We start from the raw sequence: 8,191 nt of genomic DNA, 5'->3' as shown, positions 1-8,191 counted from the left end.
ATATATGGAAACACACACACACACTTATGGAAAGGTGCCCTGGTGGTGCAGTGGTAAAGTGCTGAAAGATTGGTGGTTTGAACCCACCAGCTGCTCCACAGGAGAAAGATGAGGCAGTCTGCTTCTAAAGATGACAGCCTTGGAAGCCCTCTGGGACAGGTCTACTCTGTCCTCTTGGGGCACTGTGAGTCGGAATGGATGGACCACACACCAACCACATTTATGGAGGAGAAATTCACGTAACATAAGAGGAACCATTTCACAGTGAGCCATGCACCGGAGCTAAGTGCACCCACAGCGCTGTGCGACCCCTGCCTCTATCTACTTCCAGAATATTCTGAAAGGAAGCCCCTACCCACTAAGCAAGTTAAGCCAGACCCTTCTTCCTGCTGCTCCCCCATGTCCCCTGCCCCAGCCCTGGCAACCATCAGTCAGCTTGGTGTCTAGATGGAGTTGCTGTTTCATGTCAATGAGGTCATGCTGTCTGTAGCCTTTTGTGTACATGTCTTTCATGTAGCCAAATGTTTTCAAGGTTCCCCCTGTATCCCTATGATGTCATACGTCATTGCATGACTGTTTCACACATGATCTGTCATGTTGATGGCCACTTGGGTTGCTCCAATCTTTTGGCTATTGTGCAGAGTATAGCTGTAAACATACATACACCATGGAGCCATGCTGGATTGTCATTAACGAGACATGCTCCTGGCATGCAGAGGGCAGAGACCTGGGATGTGGCTCAATGTCCTAGAGTGCAGGGAATAGGCCCCAGTGAAGAATGACCAACCAAAATGTCAGTCAGACAGGTCGAGGACCTGTCCTGCTGTCTCCATGTGAAGGTCATACCAGATTGGACCCCAAATCCTCCATGTCAAGAAAGTCACGTTTATCACAATTCATGTCTTTGAGTTATTTTCCTCCACTGGCAAATCCTGTTGACTCTCCTTGCAAGGTGTACCCCAAATCCCACCAGCACTCTGCACTTCCCCTCACCATCACACCCAAGCCTCCAGCCCCTCTTATCTGGACCAGCAAAGGCTCAGGCTTGAGTCCTGTCCTCTCTGGCCCCACACTCATGCCTTCAGTTTGCATGTGGCCCCACACTAATGCCTTCCATTTGCATGTGGCTGTCCTACAGTGGCCCATGAAGTCCTGGAGATCTGGGCTCTCCACTCAAGCCCACCCCTTGTCTCCTTGCACACACTCAAACTCCTTGTGCATACTGGCCTTCTTCATGTTCCTGAAACATGCTGGCTGGTCTTCTAAGGTCTTCATGTTCCAAACATGCTGGCTCCCTTCACTCTGCGGGTCAGTGGCCTTGAAGTTCCTCCCTTCAACAACACCCAGGTCAGCTCCATGTCATTAGCTAGTAGCATTCTCAGAGGGTCCTCCCCGAGCTCTCTGTATGAGACAGCATGTTGGTGCCGCCCTTGTTTCTTTACTGCTTTTCCCAACGGTCATCACTACTAAACAGATCAAATGTTTGTTACAACTGTTTTGTGCACTTCTTTCTATTTCGTGGTTTTTGTTCTCCCTGCTGGAATGTTCTATGAGGCAAGGGTGTTGTCTCTGCTGTGTCCCCAAGTCCTAAAATAGTATCTGCCACATAAATACTCCACAAATACTTGTTGAATGAACACATGATTTTGTTTTGTGAATGAGCTCATACTCCCTGAAACATGATACTCCCAGTGGCCATGAGTATCTGGGGCACAGTGAGACCCAAAGGAGTATGGATGGAAGTTGCCAGTGAGGTCACATTATCCACTTGTTAATGCTCCTTTGTATGTGTGTGTGTATAAAGAGAGAGGGGGGGAGAGAAAGAGAGAGAGATACATAGATAGGCAAATAGTGAGACAGAAATAGAGAGATAGATGATAGACAGATAGATAAATAGGTAGGTAGGTAGATAGACAGAAAGAGAGAGAAACACTACAGAGAGAGAGATTTTCTTTGACAGAGATGAATCTCTCCAGCTCTTACTCAGAGCCTGGTTATGACTTTGACTTTGGTAAATTCCCAGTGACCATGGCCAGCTGCTTGTCTAGGTAGACGTATGTGACACATGCTGGGTGCAGAAGAAGAGAATGGTGTGCGAGGTAGGTTTAGACCCAAGACTGCAATAAGGCATATGGCACTATTGTGTACTGTTTCATTCAAAACACACCAAGAACTCAAACATCACAGGCACCCGCATGCTGCCCGCACACAGCTCCCTGCCCTCGGTGCTGGGATGGCTCACGTTCCTATGGTTCGCACTGCGACACCATAGTGGTTAGTTACAGTCCGGATTCTCTACACAAAAGTACAGCCATGGGCTTCCAGTGCTTTCACCAAAAATGGCTAAAGTCATTACAGATTTTTTAAGGTCAGCCAGTCCTGGCCAATCATCCTGCTATTCGAAGTACTGGGGTCTCTTAGGACTAGCTCCCCAGGGGCAGACAGGGCCAGGAAAACTCAGCTTCTGAGAAGCCCTCTTCCAAGAGAGACTGACTCAGAAGGTCTAAGCCACGGAGTCCCAAATTTTGTGTCCATGGCTTAGGATTGCCACTACACTGGGACATGGCTCATGCGCAGTCCCCTGTCCCCGTGGGCCCTTGCTCACTTTGCGTCACTATACTCAGCACTTGCACAGGGGCACCAAAACGCACATGCAAGCCAACCTCTGCTGCTGTGGGCAGGCGACAACTAGGTATGCTGAAGAAACACCAGAGTATGTGTATGAAGAAAATAAAAGGGGCGAGGAGAGAGTAACCTCTTATCCATTCATCCATCCATGCAACCACCCCTTCACCCATCCACCCATCCCTCTCTCCACCCATCCACTTACCTATCCATCCATCCATCAATTCAACCATCCATCCTCCCATCCACAAATCCTTCCCTCCCACCATCTCTCCCTTCCCCCTCCATCCATCCATCCATCCAATTCAACCATCCACTTATCTCTATCCATCCATCCATCCATCCAATTCAACCATCCATCCACCCATCCACAAATCCTTCCCTTCCACCATCTCTCCCTGCCTCCCTCCATCCATTTATACATCCATCCATCCATCCATCCAATTCAACCATCCATTCATCCATCCATCCATCCATCCATCCATCCACCCAACCCTCCCTCCCTCCATCCACTTATTTATCTATCCACTTATCCATACATCCATCTTTCCAATTTCAACCATCTCTCTACCCATCCACCCATCCTTCCCTCCCACCGTCTTTCCCTTCCTCCATCCATCCATTTATGTACCCATCAATTAATACAACCATCCACTTATCCACCCATCCACCCACCCACCCACCCCCCTTCGCATCCAACAAATGCTCACTGAGCACTTACTATGTGCCAGGCATTGTGCCAGGCACTTGAGAGTAAGCAGCATCATGAACGCTCTGCCTTCACGACACATAGAGAACAGTGTTAGGCATGAAGTGATGCAAAGGATTATTAGGTGGTGGCTGAGCTGCAGTAGAGGGTACGTGTCTTGACTCCACACGAGGTGCTCTCGAGGGCTGGGAAGGGTCACCAGCACTCTGCAGCTCACGGCCCGTCAGGTTTGTTTCTGATGCCACCACACCAAGAAACTGCTGATGCTCCAAGGAGTCACACACTCGTCCGGCCGGAACAAGTCATGAGGATTGGGAAGGCTCTGTCTGTTGGGGGGAGATGCAGGAGCTCAGGGAGAGGGAGGAAAGCCAGGGGACTGAAGGCTGAGCCCACCCTTCCCCTTCTGGGGGACGAAGTGGTGATTGTCTGCAGCGGGGGAGGGGTCTGCTTGCTTTCTTTATGTGGGGGAAGTTTGGGGAACATCTCCTTCCAGTGCACATGAAGTTATTTTCTGCTGTTCATAAGCAAAGTTCTGTGAGGACCTATGCTTCTCTTTCCAGAAGAAGATAAATTATGCATCTGCACTGAGGGACGAGAGCACCATCACATTTGCAAATTTCTAAGGAGGATCTGCTCTGCCTAGAAATTAGCCTGCTAGGTTTTTATTTTTTCTATTGAAGAACAGGGAAAAAAGTGTTCTTTAGTGACTCAAGTGTGATTGCATATCCTCATTAAACCAGCCCCTAATAAGGAGAGCTGGGGCTGGGTGTCAACTCAGGCCCATGTATTTTTCCCAGGAAAGCTGTAAAATAGCAGAATGTTCACATGATAAGTTGGTCTCTCAGCATCCCAGAGGGTCTGCCATGGTTTGGGGGCCCACATTTGTCATTTGCCCCAGATTATGAGAATGAGCTTGTTCTTATGGCCTGGACAATTGGACGACTAAGGATCCCCTTGTTCTTCTGAGCTGGACTACTTGATGACTGAGAATCCCTCGTTATTATGACCTTGACGGTTGGATGACTGAAGAGCCCCTTGTTCTTCTGACTCTGACCACTGGGTGACTGAGGTGGCCTTGTTCTCATGACCTGGACCAGTCAACGACTGAGCACCCCTCATTCTTCTGACCTGGACTATTGGGTGACTGAGGATCCCATCCTCAGGTGGAGGCCAAGGCCAGAGCGGTCATAACCAGGGATTGCTGGGCATGGTATTCTGTGGGGATGTGTAGTTTCTTGCTCTGACTCTTTGCAACCTAATGTATAACACAATGAACATTGCCAGGTCCTGTGCCATTTCATAGTCTTGGGCATGTGTGAGCCTATTGTTGCAGCCACCCTGGGAATCTACCTCATGGCGATTGCCCTTTGTTTTCACTGACCCTCTATGTCACTAACCATCACATCCCTTTCTAACAATTAGTAGTGTAGTGCCTAAGGCACTTGACTGCTAACCAGAAGGCTGGCAGTTCAAACCCACCAGCCACTCCTTGGAAGGAAAGTTGGGCAATCTGCTTCCGTAGTGATACCACCTCGGAAACCCAAGGAGTGGTCACTATGAGTTGGGTCCGACTCCAAGGCACATAACAACAACAACAGCAACAGTCTTTCCTGATGGTGTGTCCAAAGTAAGTGACAAAGTCTCACCATCCTTGTGCCTAAGAAGTATGCTGGCTGTTCTCCCTCCAAGTGGGATTTGTTTGTTCTTCTGGCAGTCCATGATAAATTCAATTGTTTTGCACCAACACTGAACTCAAATGCATCAATTTTCTGTCCTCCTTCCATTTCCATTGTCCAGCTTTGTAGAGATAGAGTCCAGTGAAGGCCATTGGCTGGTCTTTGCCCTTTGGTATTCCCTGCTGTCTACTCATTGTGGTGAAAGCGACTCCAAGTTTGGAATGGCTCAGAGAGACAATGATCCTTCATTTGGCAGATCCCAGAGCATTTTGACATGAGCACTGAGAAGCCAAGGGCTGGTTATGGAGGTAGGAGACAGGAGAGGGCTCCTGCTGCAGTCACTTTTACTCTTGGTTCTTCATGGGGCACTGGTCTCTCTTTGATAACAAATCCTCAAAGGCAGGGGCCCTGATTCAACCAAACACTCATAGGAGTCAACAGCACATACACACTTTTGGTTTAAGCCAGTTTGATTGAAATCTTCACTTCTGAACAGCTTCAGATATGTTTTCCACACACTGTTGGTGACCCTTCATTCACGCATGCATTCTGCTAATGCTAACTGAACATCTCTGGACCTTGCAGAAATGCTGGTGATTGGAACTCATCTGGATGTGCCTCCGAAGACAGGCCTGGTGACGTTCCTCCCAAAAGTCACAGCCTTGAGAACTTGAGGAAGCAGTTCTACAGTGCACACATGGAGTTGCTACCAGTTGGATCAGACTTGACAGCAACCAACCACAACAAAGATACCGTGGTGATAAAAGATGGGTGAGGCAAAGAGTCCGTCTTCCCCAAGGAATGAGACACACGAATGACTTAAATACAAGGGCACTATTTGCAGATTGAATGGAAATCTTAAAACAAACAAACAAAAAACCCAGAAGAATCGACAAATGATTACAATAATTAAAAAGTTTAGCAATGTTGATGAATACTTAATTTTCTTATTTATCTAGTGCTGCTATGACAGAAATACCACAAGGGGATGGCTTTAACAAACTGAACTTTATTCTCTCACAGTTTTAAAAAGCCAAAATCAAACTCACTGCCATCGAGTCAGATCTGACTCATAGCGACCCCTCCTTGGGTTTCTGAGGTGGTATCACTACAGAAGTAGATTGCCCAATCTTCCTTCTGAGGAGTGACTGGTGGGTTTGAACCACGGGCCTTCTGGTTAGCAGTCAAATGCCTTAGGCCCTACGCCACCAGAGCTCACAGTTTAGGAGGCTAGACGTCTGAATTCAGAGTGCCAGCTCCAGAGAAAGGCTTTCTTGCTCTGTGTTTCCCGGTTCCAGGAGGTTCCCAGCACAGGGACCCTGGCTCCAAAGGATGTTCTCCTGGCTCTTCTCCACTCTTATGTTTTGTAAGATCAAAGGTGTTGCAGGCCACACTCCAGGGAAGTTCCCCTTACATCACATCAGGGCTGTGACAGCGTTAAGGGCGGTGCGTCCCACCCTGATCCTCTTACAACTGATTAACTTATCACGTCACGTCACATCACATCGCATCGCATCGCATAGCATCACGTCACATTATGGGGGATCATTACATAACTGCCAAACTACCGAGAATCATGGCCCTGTCAAGATGACACATTTTTTGGGGGGACACAATTCAGTCCATGACATTGATAAAAGGTTTTTTTTTTTTTTTTTTAAATAAAGCCTTTCTCTACACCAAAAAGCCCAAAATAACCAGCTATAAAATATGAGAACAAAGGAGATGCAATTTACAATCACAAAGCCTATGAAGTATCTAGAGATCACCTAGGACTGCAGGAAACTTCTATGGAGAGAACTTGACTCTGCTAAAGGATGTGGAAGTGATTGGATAAACAGAAAATGATTCAAGTTGTAGGCTGAGATGATGATAATGTAAATGAGGCATTTCTTCTGAAATTAATCTGTAAGGATAACGCAAGCCCAATCACGTTTCTCATTGATTTTTTTTTAAAGGAATTGATCAATTTCCTATAAAATTTATTTGTAATATAAGGAGACTTTTAAAAAGAAAAGTAAGAGGGAGGCCTTGTCCCACAAGGTATTGGGACATTCTGTAAAGACATAAGGAGCTCTGGTGGTGTAGTGGATAAGGCATTTGGCTGTGAACCAGAAGGTCGGTGGTTCAAACCCACCAGTTGCTCCTGTGGAAGGAAGATGGGGTGATCTAGTTCTGTAAAGATTTACAGCCTTGGCAACCCAGTGGGGGTTGCTATGAGTTGGAACCAACTCAGTGGCAGTGAGTTGGTTTTGTAAAGACATAGCAACAAAATCAATGTGTTACTTTTGAAAAAAGAACCAATGAACCAGAGACCAAGTTGAAAGAGAGATCTCTGTATACATGGAAATATAATCTACAGTAAAGGTGGCACCTCCTCAAAGTTGTCAGGTGCCATCAAGTTGGTTCTGACTCGCAGCGACCCCGTGTGCAACAGAACTGACCGCTGCCTGGGCCTGCACCATCCTCACAATTAGTGCTGTGTTTGAGCCTGCTGTTGCAGCCACCGTGTTAGTCCATCTCCTTGAGGGCTTTCCGTTCTGTTGCTGGCCCGCTACTTTACCAAGCATGATGTCATTTCTCAGGGACTGGACCCTCCTAATAACATGTCCAAAGCATGTGACGAAGTCTCACCATCTTTGCTTCTAAGAACCATTCTGGTTGTACTTCCTCCAAGACAGACTTGTTCACTCTTCTGGCAGTCTGTGGTATTTTCAGTGTTCTTTGCCATCACCATAATTCAATTGCACAGTTCTTCTTCGATCTTCCTTATTCACTGCCCAGCTTTCACATGCATAGGTTAGTAGTCACATGTAAACCATATGAACCATGTAGGGATCTTAGAGGTGGAGAAGTACTTGTTAAATGGCACCCCCAAACACCATAAGAGAAAATAAATCTGTTGATGAAGTTACCAACACCACGATTAAAGACATCTGTTCTGTGCTAGACATCATGGGCGAAGCTAGCCAACCTATGACAGATGGGGGCAAGACAGCTCCAGTGTCTAAAACCAGTAAGTGAATAAAAAGTGCATTCTCCAAGGAGCTCAGGGAATACAAGAAGGGGGCAGAGGAGGCGGAGCAAGATGGCGGACTAGGCAGAAGGATTGCACAGACCCTCTTCAACAAAGAAAAGGGAAACCAATTAACACAGACACAGAAGATAATCTTGGACCCCT

Source organism: Orycteropus afer, unplaced genomic scaffold (genome assembly GCF_000298275.1).
Source record: "Orycteropus afer afer isolate SDZICR_OR568_19922 unplaced genomic scaffold, OryAfe1.0 scaffold00381, whole genome shotgun sequence".
Lineage (NCBI taxonomy): Eukaryota > Metazoa > Chordata > Mammalia > Tubulidentata > Orycteropodidae > Orycteropus > Orycteropus afer.
The sequence above is the reverse complement of the archived record's forward strand: the minus strand, read 5'-3'. Positions refer to the sequence as shown.